Below are 19986 nucleotides of genomic sequence, written 5' to 3' on the forward strand. Positions count from 1 at the left end.
AGCACCGCAGTGGGAGTAGCAATGCCAATGCAGATGGGCTCTCAAGACAGGGAATGGAGCGAGGTACACCCAGATAGACCTGACACACTGAAGCAATGTTTCTCAAGGGGCACTTGAAAAACTTGCTTGAGTTCCCCGGGCAGAAGACATGTGATGATTGGGGAGAGATGGGTGAAAGCTGCCAGCACAGTCAAATAGAATTTGATACATAATTCTATCAACTGTGTAAATAAATAAATGTAAAATACAGGCATATATTCTTGAATTTAAAAGAATACTGTGAAATATGAACTTCAACAATGTGGCAACATTGCCCCCTTGCTGTAAAGAAAAACTAAGTCAAGCCTTTCAAATTTGTCTTTTGAAATTGAAATGATTTTATGACATTATTTGATCTTTAAAGTTGGTTCCGGTCAGGCTGGCTGAAGACATTTTGCCTATTGTGTTAACTAAGGACTAATTTCTAGAGAGTATATGTGAAATGCCTTTTAGTGTTGTATTCTCCTGTGCAGGTGTTAGCTTGCTAAATAATGTAAACAGAGTTTCTATTAGCCTGGGAACTCAGAGCAGGTGTCAAGATGATGCAATATGAATACTGGGAAAACCTATGTGTCAAAAATGATGTAATCTGTGGATGACCCAGAGACATGTTTGTTAGTGATGTTTTATAAAGCGTGTCTCAGTGAGAGAGATAAAAAGAGAAGCATTTTGATCTTGGATATCTAACTTACCAGCACTCTGCTTATGCTCACATGTAAGTTTTTAGCACTGTGATTTCTTGTAGGAATAATTAAAGCTTGTAAAGATTAATTAGGTATTTTTCTTTGAAATCAGACCTGTCCTACTGTTTTATTTTAAGTTCCTGTGTGATCTGTGAACTCTTAGATATCTCTGTGGTGTAGTAGTTTTGTCTTGTGTTTTAATTATTTATTATTAAATATTTTTAAAACCTTCTATCTGTGGCTGATTTGTGTAGAGATAAATTACGCTTTAGAGTAGATCATATATTTATAGAGTTTACTGTCTAAGCCCTTTCAATTAGCCTTAGATGGAATAGTCACATTACCATTGGGTATTAATATTGCACAGTAATAATTGGACACCCTTTTAAGGGCCTTTTAGTAGCTGATATTATTAACTGGGTGGTAGCAGTAATTACTACCATGTACTCTGGGTAAAGGGACACAGTTGGAGAATCTGTGTCAGCCTTTCCCAGGAGTGTCTGTGAAGTTGTATAAATACTTATCTCAAAGTGTGTGTGTGTTGTGCTAGCTACTTGGCAGGGACATGAAGCACTGGTTGGAGAGAGAGGGTACTGGAGGTTTTAGCTTGCCTAGTTAGGCTGAGAACTGGACCCTATAGCTGTGCCACTGGGGAGTCTTATTGGGGACCTGGTGAGTAAGGGAGCAGCCAGCCCCAGACTGACTGTGATCTCTGTGTGCACTTAAGGGAAATTGTACTTTACATTGTGTATTAGTTATCCTTTCCTCTTCTAGGAGACGACCTCCTTGGAGTTAATGGTGAGGATTGAGGCTCCTTGATTGCTGGGCAAGGGCATGGTCATCACACCATCCATGCCTGTTTACCACCTCCCAATGGTATTACTTTATATAGCGTGGTGGTGGCATCTGCCTCACATGCAGCATGTTAAACCAGTCCTCTGTACAGATGACTATGGACTATCCAGATGTTTGCAACCTATATGTGGTCTGTGTCCCTTAACAATGCCCATGTTTGTGATATTGTTGCCAAATCAGCCACAGTGAGTGTAGTGACACACATGCCAACATCATGCATCATACCTGATTGAAATGTCATGTTGATACAATGTCTGCTACACTATCACTTGTCCAGGCTTGTAGGAGCAATACATGACTCCACATCCTATTCCTGGTGGGTTATCTCACCATCCATGAAGGCATTTAGAACATTACGTTTTTTAAGAGGTAGTGTGTTATGTCCCATGCATATAATCTATGTGGGGCATGTCATGTGTATGAAGTAGTACAGTACATTAAGGTGGAAATGTAGGTTTACTAATCTGTCTATTGCCAACTGTGTTAATGTTACTGTATGCACATCCACTGCATCAGTCCTTACTGTGTATATGCAAAGGATATACCATTTTGTCTCCCTGTTCCACCTAGTGAACTCAGGAATACATACCACAAACCTGTCATACACAGTATCATGCATGCCCTGATCAACTGCATCAGGGTTGAGTGTATGGGAAAGAAATGGCAGGGCCAACAGGTGTTGACAGGTGAATCTGTTACAGTTAGTGTAATAGTTAAGCTTGTGAGGGACCTGCTGAGAGTACTCCAGTAACCTGATCTGTATGTATGTGCCTGTTGTATTACAAAACACTGAGCTGACATGTCTGAAGGCTACCTGTCTTTGACAAGGGGTATGTATGCAAGGTCACACTGTCTGCAACAGTGTCCCTCACACACTGTTGGATGCATATACACCTGGTACATTTACATATAAAGCTGTACCTTGCCTATGACATGGTCAGTTTATTCCCACTCTGCCATACTCCCTCTTAGGAATGTCTGCAAGGCCACAGCCTGCAGACACACAGTCACCTGGAACACAAACAGAATACAGCATGTCAGACTACATTCCATCAGTGGTGCTAACAGAAATAATGCATCCTGGCTAATAAGGTACATACACCTGTATGTGTACCCATAACAAATAAAAGGAGACAGCACTTTACATAGTATTACATAGCTACACTGTACTATATTCATCCTGTGCATTAGACCCATATTAGCATGTCCCAGCATCGATGTTATGGATGACAAGGATGTGGCACAGGTATCATCATATGCACACAGTGTGGTGTGGGCTTGCCAGAGGCCTAGGCTAGGCCATAACATTGACATCATGTGCATGTGTTTGGAGTGGTATCCAATAGATGGGCTGTGCAGAGGTGCTGTGTGTATCTGGATGTGACCTGCCTGTGATACAGATGTGTGTGTGTGTATGTATGCACACAGTCACACCATGTGGCTGCCCTACACAGGGGTACATTGGACAGCTGTGGACCGTACATGGTAGGGTGTCCAGTTCACTGTCTCTGGCCATGGACACGGGAACTGGTCCTGCCAGGGGTATCACTGGCATCACCAGACCCAAGGCCAGATGCAGTACTGCTTTCTGATGGTGACTGCTGTCTGCTGGATTTGTGCCCCTTACATGACCAGACAGGACCATGTGCCCATGGCCTGCTCCAGTGTGATGTGGACAGCAACCCCCCTTCAGTAGTGCTGGTGTCACTGCCACTATGGGAGTGTGAAGTTGCATGGCCCAGTAGACTCTCAGCTGTTGTTGGTGCTGACCTACATCCTTGTGGCTGATACCCATCTCCCACCACATGCTCTAGCACAGACATGCCACGGTCGAGGATTTCCAAGGTCTCACCCCACCGTCTATTCATGACCTCAGTATTTTGACATGTGGCCTCAACAAGGTGTGGTGTTCTCTACGTGCCTGTGCATCCATAACAGCCTGAAACATGCGTCTGGTGACTCCTGCTATGGCACTTGTGACAGCGGCTTGATTAGCAGCAGTCCTCCTGTGAGCACTCCTATCCATCTGCCTGTGTGAGACCTCACCGGCACTCTGGCTATGGCCAGTGTCTATACTAACACCTGCCATAGTAACCACACTAGCCTGTTGAATTCCATCATCTGCCAACTGTCCATCATCTGTGCCCACTGGTGACGGGGAATATGTGGGCATTGTCAGTGTGTGCAGGGATGGTGTGGACAAGATTGTGGTCTATGTCATAAGATCGACATCTGAAAATGTTGACTCACCTTTAGTCGACACGGAAATGTCAAAATCGCAGTTTGTCGAATGGCCAAATCACTGATTTCTTTCCAAGCGATGTGCCATGCTGATAGGCACCTTCACAAGAAAAGTGAATGGTGTTTGTTTTTATGTGGTGTTGTTTGTTGGCCTTCTGATTTCTTTCCCTTGGAAACACATGCACACACACATACACACACACACACTTACAGGTGAGGTAGCACAAATCTTTTTCACAGACCACAAAGTACCCAAATGGTGACATGCACGACACACAGCCCTCAACATCATGCATTGCAGCCAGTTTTAGTACATGTAACTAACAATACAGAGCTCTGGGATATGTGATTAGTGTCAGTAGACGATGGCTCTTCCCCAGCATGGACTGCACACATGTACACATCATTGCTGTTCACCTGTATAGCACAGTGGCATGTACTAAAGAACATACCTCACAACTGTACAGATCTTTGTGTAGATGTCTGGCTCATATGTTTGCTCTGTTTCTCATAATCCCTGTGTTTCTATGATACAAAACTGGGATGATCTGAGGAGTGACATCACTGATTAATGACATACATTTGAGTGTCAGACCTCTAAACCAGCAGTAAATGTATGGTCACACAATTCCTATTACACCACCAACCTTCTAAGCTTACAGTAGATATGATAAGTGTACACAACCCTGTTAACATGTCATGTTGTTGTAATATATAAGATGAGACCGCAATAATGCATTCAAATATGTTACCCACCTTCCATGCGACAAATGACCTGTGCAATTCAATCGATAAACAAACGTGTTACGTGTAAAATATAATGACTGCAATATGTACAATATGGTGGTTACATAATTGTGCACACCCTTAAAATGATGCTTTGTTGAAGCACCTTGTAAGTGTCTTACAGCATTCAATCTTCTTGTGAAGGTGTCTATCAGCATGGCACATTTTGAATTGGCATTATTTGGCCACTCTTCCATGCAAAAGCCACCCAGCTCTGTCAGATTGCAAGGGCAGCTCATGTGCACAGCCCTTGTCAGGTCACACTGGGGTTTCTCTATGTGGTATAGGTCTAGGCTCTGAATGGGCCAAGCCATCACCATGAGTGTGTTCAGGTGGAGCCACACACAGGAAGCTTTGGATGTATGCTTTGGGTTTTTGTCATGTTGAAGGCTGACACCTTCCCATCCTCAGTGTTCTTGCAGATACCTGATGGATTTGGGCCAGATGTGGGTGTTACTTGGAACTGTTCAGAATTCCCACCACCGTGACTACAGGCCCAGTTCTGGCTTTGTAACAGCATCCCCACAGCAGGCTACTGCCACCAGCATGATTCACGATGGGGATGTTGGTCTTCAGGTTAAGAGAGGTGTTGCTTGTGCACCACACATATCTTTTGGTATTGTGGCTGTAAGGTCAAGCTATAGTCTCATTATACCAGAACACATTTTCACACATGCTTTTGGGAGACTTGATGTGCCATATTGCAAATTGTATCCACCCCTTGATGTTTTTTGGTGTGGGAAAATCCACAGGTATCCTGAATATAGAATGGAGACTCCATGCAGTAGTGTAAAAACATGAGTTTATTCAACAGACAAGACACACACTAAAGCTATACACACACTATGTTTTCATTTCAGTTACTTCTTGCTGTTCGTGTATATACTATGCTGGAAAATGGGGAAACCAAAAGGGTTAATTGATGGAATTTTTGTATTGGAGGCATTATAAAAGCATTCTGATAGGATTCAGTCTGCATCTGAAGAAGTAATTGAAATAAAAATGTAGTGTGTGTACAGTGTTATTGTGTGTCTTGCCTGCTGAATAAACTCGTAAGTTTGCACTACTGCGTGGAGTCTCCATTCCATATTCAGGGTACCTGTGGACTTCTTAGTGATTTCTGATGCCTTGGTGTATTTTTTTTGTTTTCATGTGGGGAAATGCTTCCATCTTATGACCCTACCCCATAGGCCAGACGTATGCAGAATATGGGAGAGTTTTCTCACATGTAGTACACAACACCAGTACTCGGCAAGAGATTCCTGCAACTCCCTCAATGTTGCTGTATGTCTCCTGGCAGCCTCCCTGACCAGGTTTTGACATGTGTTGTCATCATTTTTGGAGGGACATCAGGTTATTTTCAACAGCACTGTTGTCCCATATTCAATCCACCTTTTGACAACTATCTCCACTGTGTTCCATGGTGTATGCAATGCTGTGGTAATGTTGTAGTACCCTACTCTTGACTGATACCTTTCAAATGTGAGATCCCTTTGGTGCTTTGTAAGCTGTATGCAAGTCATGGCTGTTGCTGTTGCAGGCAACTAAGCAAATGTCATGAATATCCTACTTGGACAGCAGACTATTATTTGGTGTTACTCAAAGTGCCTTTACTAGATGGTAGATGTGTACCCAAGCAGACTGAATGCTGTCAGTAAATCACAAGCTGCTGCAATAAAATATTATTTGAAGGGTGTGCACACATATGCATCCAGCTTATTGTAAGGTTTGCATACTCCATATTTGGTGCCCAACAGATTGGTTGGTTTTACAAGTGAATTAATTGTTCATATCATAGGTCACATTACAGGTTGGAAAAGGTGTGGACTGACATATTGTGGTCTCAGTTTGTATATATATATATATATATATATATATATATATATATATATATATATATATATATCACAATCACCTAGCATCTTAACAGGGGTGTGTACACTGTTTATATCCACTGTATGAGAGTAATGATTAACACACGTCCCTACCTTAGGCCGTTTGTCCCCCCATTTTTTCTGAATCTGTCCAGAAGTCTTGCATTGACAGGTTGTGAGATATGCTACAGAAATGTTACATTCTCTTCAGATAGGCCCCTGTGGTGACCACTGTGATGCAATGCAATTAACACCACCACAAGTGAACATGCACATAAAGCACTACGGCTATGAGCGGCAGTTGTGTCCATGGTACATTGCATGGCCTTCACATGCCTGGGGCATTAGCAAACCACAACAGAACAATTCTATACTCACCAGCTTCAGGCTGTCATCCCACATGCAAACTGGAGGGACCTAGGTAGTTGTGGAAGAGATGTATTGTCAGCAGACTTACATGTGGCATTGGTACAGGATAGATGCAGCATGTCTGCACATTTACAGTGCAACCCCCAATACTACACAATTTGCTGTCCTTCAACATAGATGTGCACTTCTGTGCATTAGAAAACCCCATCCACAACTGCAATCTGACCTGACACATACACGTAGATACTCTACAAATACAAGTATGTCTGCTACACTAGTCTAGTAATTTCCACTGGGGTCTTACCTGCACACTCCTCGTCCATTGTCTGGGTGCCACCCACCTCCAGCATATGGGGGGGTCTGTACCCTGATGTTGTACTGAGATGGGTACCCCAAGGTTGCCTAGGAGCACCTCGGTGGGTGTTGGTGAGGGCTGCATGGCTGGGCACCCACCTGTGGCTGTGTGGTCCCTGGCCACTGCAGCAGCTCTTTGCCGGGCATGGCATATGAGGTCATTTGCATGATGCCAGACCTGCTTGTATGCATGTGCATGCAGGCCAACATCGTTTACCCTCTGGACAAGGTCATCCCACAGGCCGGTCTTCTCCTGCAGATGTTGCTGGCTCCTGCCAAACATTATGGCATGGTTCTGTAGTATGGCTTCTATGATTATATTTGTCTGAGTTGCTGAGAAAGTTAACCTTTGCTGATGCAACATTGCACCTGGGAGACATAAAAAGGGAAACACATCACAGGACCTCAAACATTTGGAAACAGTATGTACATAACCTGCACAGCTACATTGAATACCAGTAGCCACCACTCACAACCACACCATACCCCTGTAATCTATCAGCACTGTATCTGCTTGCATTGCACTGCTGGTCCTGATGTGTCATATTTCCCCCAATGAGGGCTAGTTAATTTCATAATCATCTACTCCTCATTTATGTCTGTGTAGAGGGATGACATTGGCCATCTTCCATGTGGATGGGGTGTGGGTGGTGCCAAGGCTTGGTGTGACTACAGTGGGTAATGGAGCTGGGAGCATATGCCTGAGTTCACGTAGGATGCAGCCAGGGATGTTATCAGGTCACATGGATAGTTACATTTGTTGCCTTTCAGTAGGCAATATGTACCTGCTCACTGGTAATGAGGGGAGGGGTGTGGGTGCTGTGCATATCCACCTATAGTGATGCTGAGCCAGGGGGTGATGTTTGCCCTAAACCTATCTGTAGCAGGTTGGCTATAGCTATGTTGTGTGTGTGTATGTAGTCTGATTGTCCACCATTACAGGGTGGGTTGGTTTGTTGCTTCTGAGATTGCAGACATATGTGAAGATGGCCTTGTGATTGGTCTTGGTGGATGTGTCCAATTTGTACTCATAGTTAGCCTTACAGTACTCCACCTGTGACCTTATATGCTTGATCAGACAAAGGCTGACTTGATGCCAAGTTGGTGCCTGCTCCTAATTTGCCCTGTACAGCCAATATAAGGACCAAGTCTGTGGTTTGTGTACTGCTGCTGTCCAGCAAAGGGGATTATTCTACTTTGGTGGAGACAGGTTTTACAAATAAGGTATTGCTGAGTCCATACAGCTGTGTTGGTGTTCATATAGCTGTTTGTAGTAGGCATGGACACACAGTCATAACACAGTTGGACACCTCTCTAATTTCAAACAGATAATCATGCTTATTGTAGTACCCATGGCTGTGTTAGGGTAATGCAACAACCAGTAGCTCTAGAAATGTCACTCTGTTGGATGCACAGTAACCAAGATTACACATGTGTACAACATGTGCAGCTTATTTAACTGACATTTTTCATCCCATTTCTGTTGTTATCAGGCAGGCAGATACACCTACTGTGCACAGGTAATATCTGATATACATCTCTATTCTATGTCAGTATGGCACACTGTATTCACACTCTTGCTGTCCAGTCATCCCTCTCAACCTGTTAGAGCAGAACATCTGTAGGATGCCACACATACATGGGGGGCAATGGGACAAAATTAGTGACACTGTCTTAATATTGCTGTAACACACTTGAGTCATTCAATAGCACAGTAGCCTTTGCATTGATAGACATACCCTGGAGGATGTCCAACACTGATATGGAAGGAAGAGAGGAGAAAGGCTTGGAGTGTGGCAGTGAGGGTAATAACTTTTAATGTTGGCAGTATGAGTGCTATAGGGACAGACCTGGCTGATATGATGGCCAGAGGAAGGTGGATATATTGGTGGATATATTGTGTGTGCAAGAGACCAGATGGAAGGGAGTATGGCTAGGTGTATTGCAGGCAGGTCACAATTGTACTATCAGGGTGTGGATGAGAGGGGAAAAGGGGTAAAGGTTATCCTGAAGGAACAGTATGTCAAGGGTGTTTTTGGAGGATGAGATGAGTATCTGACAGAGTGATGTTTATGAATCTGGAAATTGATGGTGTAATGGTGAATGTTGTTAGTGCATATGCTAAGCAAGTTGCTTGGTCGATAGATGAGAAAGAGAAATGTGAAGTCAGTTGGATGACATGGGCATGTTGGTGAAGGGAACATAGGGCATGAGGAAGTGATGGGTATGTATGGTGTTAAGCAAAGCAATGCAGATGGTGAGATGGTAGTGGATTTTGCAAAAAGGATGGACATGGCTGTGGTGAATATGTACTATAACAAGAGGGAGGAGCATAGGGTGACATACAAGAGTGGAGGGAGATGCACACAGGTGGAATATATCTAATGAAGGAGGGCCAGTTTGAAGGAGGTTGAAGACTGTAAAGTGGTGACAAGGGAAAGTGTAGTTAGGCAGCAGAGACTGTTGGTCTGTAAGATGACGTTGATGATCAAGAAGAGGAGGAGTGTGAGGGCAGCACCAAGTATTAAAAGGTGGGAACTAGAAAAGGGTGATTGTGAGGTGGAGTTCAGGGAAGAGTTAAGACATGCACTGGGTGCAGTGACGATTTACCAAATATCTGGGTAAGTACAGCAGAGCTAGTAAGGGAGATGGCTAGAAAAGTGCTTGGTGTGGCATGTGGATGGAGGAAGGAGTACAAGGACACCTGGTGGTGGACTGAGAAAGTACAGGACAGTATACAGAGAAAGAGGTTGGGAATGAAGGAGCGTGATTGTTGGAGAGATGAGGAAAGTAGACAGGAGTATAAGGAGATGAGATGCATGGCAAAGAGAGAGAGGTGGCAAAGGCTGAGGATGCATCATATGACAACTTGTATGACAGGTTGGACACTGAGGAGGGATGAAAGGACTTGTTCCAGTTGGCTAGACAGAGGGACTGAGCGAGGAAAGATGTGCAGCTGATAAGGGTGATAAAGGATAATGAGGGCAACGTACTCACATGCAAAGAGAGTGTGTTGATAGGATGCAGAGAGTACATTGAGAGTCTGATGAATGAAGAGAATGAGTGAGAGAGAGAGATGGTTGGATGATGTGGGTATGGTGAATCAAGAAGTGCAGCGGCTTACCAAGGAGGAAGTAAGGATAGCTATGATGATGATGAATACTGGAAAGCCTGTTGGACCACATGACACACCTGTGGTAGCATGGAGGTGTTTAGGGGGAAATGGCAGTGGTGTTTTTCACCAGATTGTTTAATGATATCTTGGAAAGTGAGAGGTTGCATGTGGAGTGGAGAGAAAGTGTTTGTGTAACATTTTAAGAATAAGGTTGATGTGCAGAGCTGTAACAACTATAGAGGGATAAAATTAATTAGTCACAGCATGAAGTAATGGGAAAGAGTAGTGGAAGCTAGGTTAAGCAGGGCGGTGATGAGTAGTGGTCAGACATATGTTGGCATGCTAGGTAAGAGCATTACAGATGTGATGTTTGCGCTGAGGGTGTTGATGGAGTAGTACAGAGAAGGTCAGGAGTTGCTTTGTGTCTTTCTGGACATAGAGAAAGCATATGACAGGGTGCCTAGAGAGGAGTTGTGGTATTGTATGAGGAAGCCTTGAGTGGCAGAGATATATGTAAGACTGGTACAGGATATGTACAAGGGTGGTGTGATAGTGGCAAGGTCTGCGACAGGAGTGACAGATGCATTTAAGGTGGAGGTGGGATGACATCAGGGATCAGCTGTGAGCCCTTTCTTATTTGCAGTGGTGATGGACAGGCTGACAGTCAAGATCATACAGGAGTCCCCATTGACTGTGATGTTTGCAGATGACATTGTGATCTGTACTGAGAGTAGGGTACAAATTTAGGAGACCCTGTAGAGGTAGAGATAGCAGGACTAAGACACAATATGTGTGTGTGAATGAGAGGGATGATAGTGGAATGTTGAGGATGCAGGGAGTAGAGTTGGCAAAGGTGGATGAGTATAAATGATTGGGATCAACATTTCAGAGTAATGACGACTGTGGAGGACAGATGAAGATGAGTGTACAGGCAAGACAGAGAGGGTGGAGAAGAGTGTCAGTACTGATTTGTGACAGACGAGTACCAGTAAAGGTGAAAGGAAGGTCTACAACAGGGTAGTGAGACCAGCTGTTATATGGGTTGGAGACAGTGTAATTGACAAAAAGGCAGGAGTCAGAGTTGGATGTGGCAGAGTTACAGATGTTAGGATTTGCACTGGTCGTGACGAGGGTTGACAGGATTAGCAATGTGTACATGACAGGGTCAGCCCATGTTGGACAGTTTTGAGACAAAGCCAGAGAGGCAAGATTACATCAGTTTGGGCATGTGCTACAGAGGGATGCTTGGTATATTGGGAAAAGGATGGTAAGCATGAAGCTGCCAGGTAAGAGGAAAAGAGGAAGGCCTCAGATAAGGTTCCTGAATGTGATGAGAGAGGACATGCAGGTGGTTGGTGTGACAGAGCAGGATACAGAGGAGAGGCAGAAATGGAAACAGATGATCCACTGTGGCGACCACTAATGAGAACATCCAGAAGAAAAAGAGGGAGATGTTGTAATGTCAGTTTTAACAGATTTGCCAATGATTTGCCAAACATAACACAACTGTATGATTAAATGACTACAAATATGAGGCACACATATGGTCAGTGTGCATAACACTGGACAATTTAATGGTATGAGCTCAGTATATCACATGCGGTTCAACACACACATGTGCAACCATACTTTACTATGAAAATACCATGTATAGGTCTCTCACATTTCTAAGACAACCAAGTATATCATAGTTGTATTCACAAGTAAGATATGGATATGTATGACATCCCAGTAGCTGGCCTAACATTGTCACAGTCAATATTGTTCAACACACACTGCAGTAGTAGTCATATGTGAGCCATCCTTTCCTGGGGTGACTCAGGGGCTTGACCTATGATCTATGTCACTGCAGACAGACCCAGATGCTATGGCCATTGGTCTGATGAACAATATATCAGTACAGCAAGTCATGTTCTGACATATATGTTGCAGTTCCTATTTCCCATTCTTTCATACCCACTACTGCAGTCCATTATATCCTTACTTGTTGGACATACCTGTTAGTTTTATTCAAGTGTAGGTAGTTATGTCCTGCTTGGTTTTTCTTTTTCTTTTCACTGTTTTTTTTCTCTCTCTCTCAAGGATTTAGGGTGTACATCTGTTTTGCATAGGCAGCAGCTTGCCTTTTGTAGGTAATGCTCATGAGCAGCTGATGACCTGTGCACAAATTGGTGTCCCCCACTTCATAATTGCATGCAGGACAGCTGTGTTGTTATTCATATAGCCAATGGCATGGCAACACACTCCTATCATTGGGTATGTCATATTAGTGTCGGCCCTTTTCCTCGCCAGTAAGGGGGTCTTCATGGAGGTGTGTGAATAACAGCATCACAGATGGTATTTGGAAATACCTCTTACAACCAAAATGGTGGAGACAGGCCAACAGAATGGGGGAGAATGTTCTAGACATAGGGACAGAATGTAAGTATTGCTGTTATACATTAGGATTAATGCTAGCCTAACAGGGATTGTGTGGATATGGAGTTCCTGAGTGATTTTAACTCTGACAGTATTATGTGTTTGACATAACTTTCATCTGTAGGGCTATCAGCAGAATGACCAGGATTTGGACTCCTATGTTTACTGTGTTCCTCAGACATTTTTTGTCTTTGGAAAATCAGTAGCATACTCTGGGGATTGCAGTCAGTAACTGCTAATATCCATTTGTGTTTCTGACCTCATATCCCTCAGAAAAAATATATGTTACAACTAACTCTGTTACAGCAGCAACATTCTCAGTTTATAACAGCAATATTTCAAATATGTCTCTGTTTTTGGGCCTCTGTCCCACAATTATGTCAGGGTTTGTCCAGATGTCATGCAGTAAGAGGTTGATAGGTATGGTATATGATTATTTAGTGCCTACATTCCTGACATTATCCCAGTGATGTATCAGACTGCCAGACATGTTATGTGGAATAGGTTTTATATATGAGAGGGAAGCATGGACATTCTGTGGGACTTTGTACAGTTGAGAGGTCTGTGTATTTCTGGCAATTGTTGACAGATTGTCAGGATAGTCTAGCAGTGTATTGTGTCAATGTTATTTGGCCTGTGTAGGGAGGGGCAGGAATGTATGTGTTATGGCTCCTTTTCTATCTGCCTGTGCATGCTGCTCCAGTTTCTGGTGGCCTATCAGCTGTATATGTTTGTAGGGGCAGACTGAGACATGTCCCATACCACAGTCAGGTATCATAGTACACTATGAATTGGGCCAGTATATGTGGGGATAGTGTGTGAGTGGCAAACATGTAGAAATATTTTTGTTCACACAGTCCTTATACTGTACTGTTCCTTTGTTACTGGTATGTCACTGTGACTGTGGTTGAATTGGTTGTGGGTATGCACTTTCACACTGGTGTCTTTTTTCAGTGCTGTGACATCCCTGTAATGCCTGATATATTTGCCAATGCATGTGTAATTCCTCCTAGTGGATTTTGGTTAGTGTTGTGTCAGTCTCACTGTAGTTTGGACAGTGCTTGGTGACATGCTTAGCAGCTGAGTGTAGTTTCCCTAATGTGATGTTATGTCCAGATATTTGTAGGACATAGTATTGCCTGGCCCTCATAAGTGTTGTGCATTTCTGACACATCAGTGGGCTGATGTGAAGATTTCAGTCACTAACTAGTGGGAAGTAATTGAGTGTTGGTCTTGTGCTATTTCAGTCAATATATGTTGGGACAGACATGAGGGTATTACTGCAGCAACTGTGTCAGCTTATCTACTCCAGTATTTCAGATTTGTCCCTATTTCCATTGCTTTCTTCCCCCACTTTGTCAAGGCTGCCCCAGGTTTGTTTCCACTAAGGGGTTCTGAGCCTACATTGGGACTGTCTGGATTGTTGCAGTATGTCCAGGTTTATTGCTCAAATTTCTGGTCTGTTCCACAGATGCATTATTTTCATATCCCTGGTACATCACTGTGATGATCTGAGGATTTCTGACAGTAAATGATGACATACATTTCAGTTTCAGAACTGACATCTTTCAGAACATGTATGCGGAACCAACCCTGTCACTCTGGCAACATTCTACATTTATAGGAGCGATATTTGAAATATGCCTCTAGTTCTACCCCACTGTCCCCCCCATTTGGACAGCCTTGGGCCAGATTTCTTTCAGTAAGGAGTTGGTAGGTATGGTTCTGAGGTATGACTCCATAACATGTTATGAGTATATATATATATATATATATATATATATATATATATATATATATATATATATATATATATACATATATATATATATATATATATATATATATATATATATATATATATACACACTTTGTTTTCTATATATGTATAGTTTCTTTATATATATATATATATATATATATATATATATATATATAAATATATATGTGTGTGTGTGTGTGTGTGTGTGTATATGTATATATTTTATGGTTCTAGGACGGAAGATCGACACGCAAAAGATCGACACCGACTTCACCGACGCGAAAACACCGACACAGACATAACCGACACTACAAACCACGGACATTTCACAGGTAAGGGGTTAAAATTCGCTAATCAAGCCTACCATGTTCAGGTAAGGTGGCAGTGTTATGCATGTGTGAAATTTAAACCCCTTACCTGAACATGGTAGGCTTGATTAGCGGATTTTAACCCCTTACCTGTGAAATGTCCGTGGTTTGTAGTGTCGGTTATTTCTGTGTCGGTGTTTTCGCATCGGTGAAGTCGGTGTCGATCTTTTGCGTGTCGATCTTCCGTCCTAGAACCATATTTTATATGTATATCACTATTATGTATATATTTGTCAATATATGCATTTCCATACATATATACATGTGTATATGTATAAATACGAAACCTGAGTGATTCTTTGGAAACTTTTCCCCTACAATTGAATGAGTATATGTTGGAAAAAAGCATCTGTAATGTTTACAGCTGAAATGGTGTAGTGCTACATTGCTCTGACTGTGATGTACAGGTCCCTATGTTCAAGACCAGGCAGGGCTGAACATTTTGTTGCTCTTACTCCCGCTTGCAATCACTTACTCACGCTTACACCCACACTAATTCTTTAAAAGAAAAGAGAAAGGGGTGATAGGAAAGTGGTGGAAAAGGGGCACACAGAGGAGAGAACAATATAAAAGATAGCTACAGATGTGTAGGACAGGTATACGGAAGGTCCATAGTTGTCCATTTCTTACACAGCAACAGCTGTGCATTTGTACAGAATTCGGAGGTGAATTTGAACACTCAAACCCCAGAGAGAGGGGTGAGGACAACATAAATGTACTGTTAAATCTGCTAAGCATAGCTGCACATTGCTAACCATTGATCACAGTTCATTCGCATAATATACCACACTAATGACTTCATTTATTAAGTGTATATGATTTCCATTACATGACATGGCTGTATGTGCTTTCATTACAGTAGCAAAGGGTGTAACTATACTGTATGGGACACGTATATACATGGGTGTTTTCACATGTTTATATGCACTCTCACATCCATTTTACACCAGCTACACTACCCTGTATGTCAAAAATTATGTACCACATATTTTAATATGAACATAGCACTTTTAACACTGCTTTCCTATGTACATTTGGATTGCCTGTTATATTACTCAAACTTGTACACCTGTATGCAAAGCAGGGACTCTGACCACTACACTGTCTTGGTTTGAGGATTTGAGCTGTATATTTTTATTTATCGCCTACTGGATATTAATATTATATTACTATATTAAATGGAGAATATTGAGGTTTTCGTCCATGTCATTGAGGACTGCTGTTATGACATAATGGCATGCATTTTACTTTCAGACTTGTATCCTTCTGAACATTAATGCTAATGCATAACCTGTTTTCTATCAGCTTTCTGTCTGTCCTCTGTGCAGATGGGATGACACCGGTGCTCAGGCTGTGGTTGACTACACTGCAGAATGGGTCTGAGAGCCCATGCCTGTGTTCATGTTGGATGTGTTGCCTTTGAGAGGGCATTACAGACCTGCTTCCTGATCATGGGGTGGGGGAGGTTGTTGTACATGCATGTGTGTACCTAAGGGGGGACCGGGGGGGTGATGTTTACACTTCACCTGTCTGCAGCTGGTTGCCTATATCCATGGCATATGTGTATGTGGTGTTATTGACCACCACTATAGAGCAGATATGTGTATTGCCTCTGGAACTGCAGACACATATCTGGAAAGTCTAGTGATTAGCCTTGGTGGATGTCTCCAGTTTGCACTCAAAGACAGCCTTAGGGTACATCACCTGTGACCTTATTTGCTTGTGCAGAACAAGGTGACATAGCTTCCAATGAAGCACCTGTTCCTTCTTAGCCCATCCTGTGATTATTTTCACCTATGATGGTAGTTGTGTATTGCTGCTGTCCACCACAGGTGTTTAGCCTACCTTGAGGGGGTTGATGTTGTCCTGTTGGGTATTGCTGAGGATTGAAGCTATGTAGGTGCCCACATAGTATTGTGTTGTGGGCCTGGACACTGCTGCTATTTCCAACATATGGGATGCCTTTCATGTGGACATTGCCTATTTTCTTTGCCTGTGCAGGGACATTACGGAGGTGTGAGGGCAACAGCTTTACAGACAGTAGGTCGCAATACCTCACAGGCAGGACATGTAGAGACAGCCCAATAACATGGGTGACAAAGCTCCAGAACTGAGTACAGATTGCATGTCATTAGTACTGTTATACACATGGAGGGTTGGTAGATTGACAGGGTTCATCTGGACATGCATTTACTGGATGACTTGACATCTGACAGTGATATGCCTCTGACATAGCTCTCAACTGGCATGTTGTTCACAGACTGGCCAGATGTTTGCCTGTTATGCTTGGTCTGTTCCTCGAACAGCATCTGTTTTTGTGGGATTGGTAGGATAATGTGAGGATTTTAGTCAGTAACTGTTGACATCCATTGGTGTTCCAGATGTCATATCCTTCAGGGATGTTATGTTACAACAACACGTGTAACACAAGCTACTGATTCAGTTTGTAACACCATTATGTGCAATATGTCCCTCTTTCCAGCCCCCTGTTCTACAAGTATGCCATGCGTTGTCCAGATGTCTTGCACTACGAGGTGCAGAGGAATGGTATATCATTAATTACCAACTGCACTCCAGTTATCATGCCAATGACTTGGCAGACTCCTGGCCATGGTATGTGGCAGTGGCCAGGATTATGGTTCCACGCCCTGATAATTCTGTGGAAATCTGTACATATTACATCTATGTATGTCTGGCCATTGTGAATAGACTGCCAAGACTGTGTAGCAGTGTTGTGTGTAGATGTTTGTTGGGCTGGGTAGGGAGAGTAACAGATGTGAGTGCCATACATCCTTTACCTATCTGACTCTGCATGCTGCTACAGCTGCTGGCGGTCTATCAGGTCTGTATGCTTGTAGGGGCTGACTGTGACATGTCCTGTAATACCTCAGGATTCCCAGTACACTGTGAATTGGGCCAGTATATGTTAGTGCATTGTGTGGCTGGCAAACAGGATATATTTGTTTAGACAGTTGTTCCACTCTAGAGTTCATTTTGGGTACTGGTATGTTGTTGTGACTGTGGTGCAAATGATTTTTGGGTGCACATTTTTGCACCACTCTCTGCTTTTCACTACAGTTCCATCTCTGAAGTGCATGCTATATTTGAATATACATGGGTAATTGCCGAGAGGCAATGTGGGGGAGTGTCATGTTGGTCTTACTGTGCTTCATAAGGTGCTGGGTGACATGTTTGGCAGCTATCAGGTCATACTTCTACACTATCCAGAGGCCTAGACACTGTCCAGATGCATGGCTCATATGTTTGGTCTGTTCCCCAGACAGTTGTTGTCCTTGGCTAATCAGTAGGATACTCTGGGGAATGCAGTCAGTAAATGCTAACATCCATTGGTGTTACTGACTTCATATCCCTCAGAAAAGAAATGTTACAACAAAGCTGGTAACACCAGTAACTGTCTACATTTATAACAGAAATATGTCCAATATACCCCTGTGTTTGGGCCTCTGTCCCCCAATTATGTCAGTTTTTTTCCAGATGTCATGCACTGAGAGGTTCAGAGGTATGTAGTATCATTATTTATTTCATTCATTCCTGCAACCATCCCAGTGATGTCATGCACCCCTAGACATGTAACAAGAAAGCAGCCATAGATATAAGTCCAGTGCCTATACAGTCTGTGGGAAACTGTACATTTGAGCGGTCTGTATATGTCTGGCCATTGTTAAAAGACTGTCAGGATTGTGTAGCAGTGTAGTGTGCATATGTTATCTGGGCTGTGTAGGGAGGGGGTACATGTGAGTGTCATGGGCCCTTTCTATCTGACTGTGCATGCTGCTCCAGTTTCTGGTTCCCTATTGCCTGTATACGTTTGTACATGCAGACCGTGACATGTCCCATAACACCTCAAGATTCCCACTACACTGTGACTTGGGGTAGTATATGTAGGGGTAATGTGTGAGTGGCAAATGGGATTTTGTTGCTTACACAGTCATTATACTGTCATGTTCAGTTTGCTTACTGGTATGTCGCTGTTACCGTGGTGCAATTGTTTGGGGATATGCACTTTCACACCAGTGTCTGCTTTCCACTAGTGTTACATCCCTGTATTGCCTGTTATATTTGCTAATGCATGTGTACAGCCCCAGAGCTGGACTTGGGTAGTGTTATGTCAGTCTGACTGTAGTTTGGACATTGCTCGGTAGCTCAGTGTAGTTTCCCTAATGTTGATAAAAACAAAAAATAGCCAAGGCTAATGCTACAAACAGGCAATTTAATAATACAGTAAGCACTTTTGTGGGTACATATGCTCCTACTTCTTCAGACTGTTTAACAAAAATAAAGCAACACATTTAAATAGTTTTCAATTTGAGCACATGACGGTAGGGTGGTTAAAAGGTCCTATAGGACTTAAAAGGCAATCAAACAACCATAAATCAATATTGGAAGTAACATGAAAGAAAAATACCAAAAATAAATATATAAAATATAAAAATGCATTTAAAAATACATTTAAGACTAACACACAACTAATTAGTACTGGATACATAATCAAAGTATAAACATTCTATCTCCTCAGATTCTTTAACTTGAAGATGCAGGCTATGGAGCATGCATCATTTAGCCCAGCTCAAGTTGCTCTAGCCATAGAGAAAATGGTCCACCCCTTACATGAGTACTAATCTGGTCAATTACCCTGAAGGAGAATGAATGGCTAGGGTTATTAAGAGCATGTTTAGCTAAGGCATTCTCTGATTTCCAATTCTTTATGGCATTCTGATGTTCATATATTCGACCAGGAAGCAACCGCGACTGTTTTTAACCAGAGTAACAGTAATAATAATATACCAAAGGCTGCCACTACAGCTCAGGAACCTACAGAAGAGCTTACTGGGTCACTTCCTCACAGAACCGAGAGAATAAACAGCAGAAACGCAAATGGTAGTAACCCTAATGTGACTAATGGCTCAGTATCTAATAATAATGCCCAAGGGAACTAACAGAGATGAAAATTTCAGCAGGGGAACGACTGGAACCAATAGACTTCTACTCGGCCCATGAACAACAGGAGGAAGAGCAATTGGAATCACCGGCAGAACCGGAGATAGCTTCTGGGTGTATTTACCAGGTTTATGATCCCAGAGTCAGCAGGGTGAGCAATTTG

This window comes from Protopterus annectens, chromosome 3.part1 (assembly GCF_019279795.1).
Source record: "Protopterus annectens isolate FY-2018-M chromosome 3.part1, PAN1.0, whole genome shotgun sequence".
Taxonomy (NCBI): Eukaryota; Metazoa; Chordata; order Ceratodontiformes; family Protopteridae; genus Protopterus; species Protopterus annectens.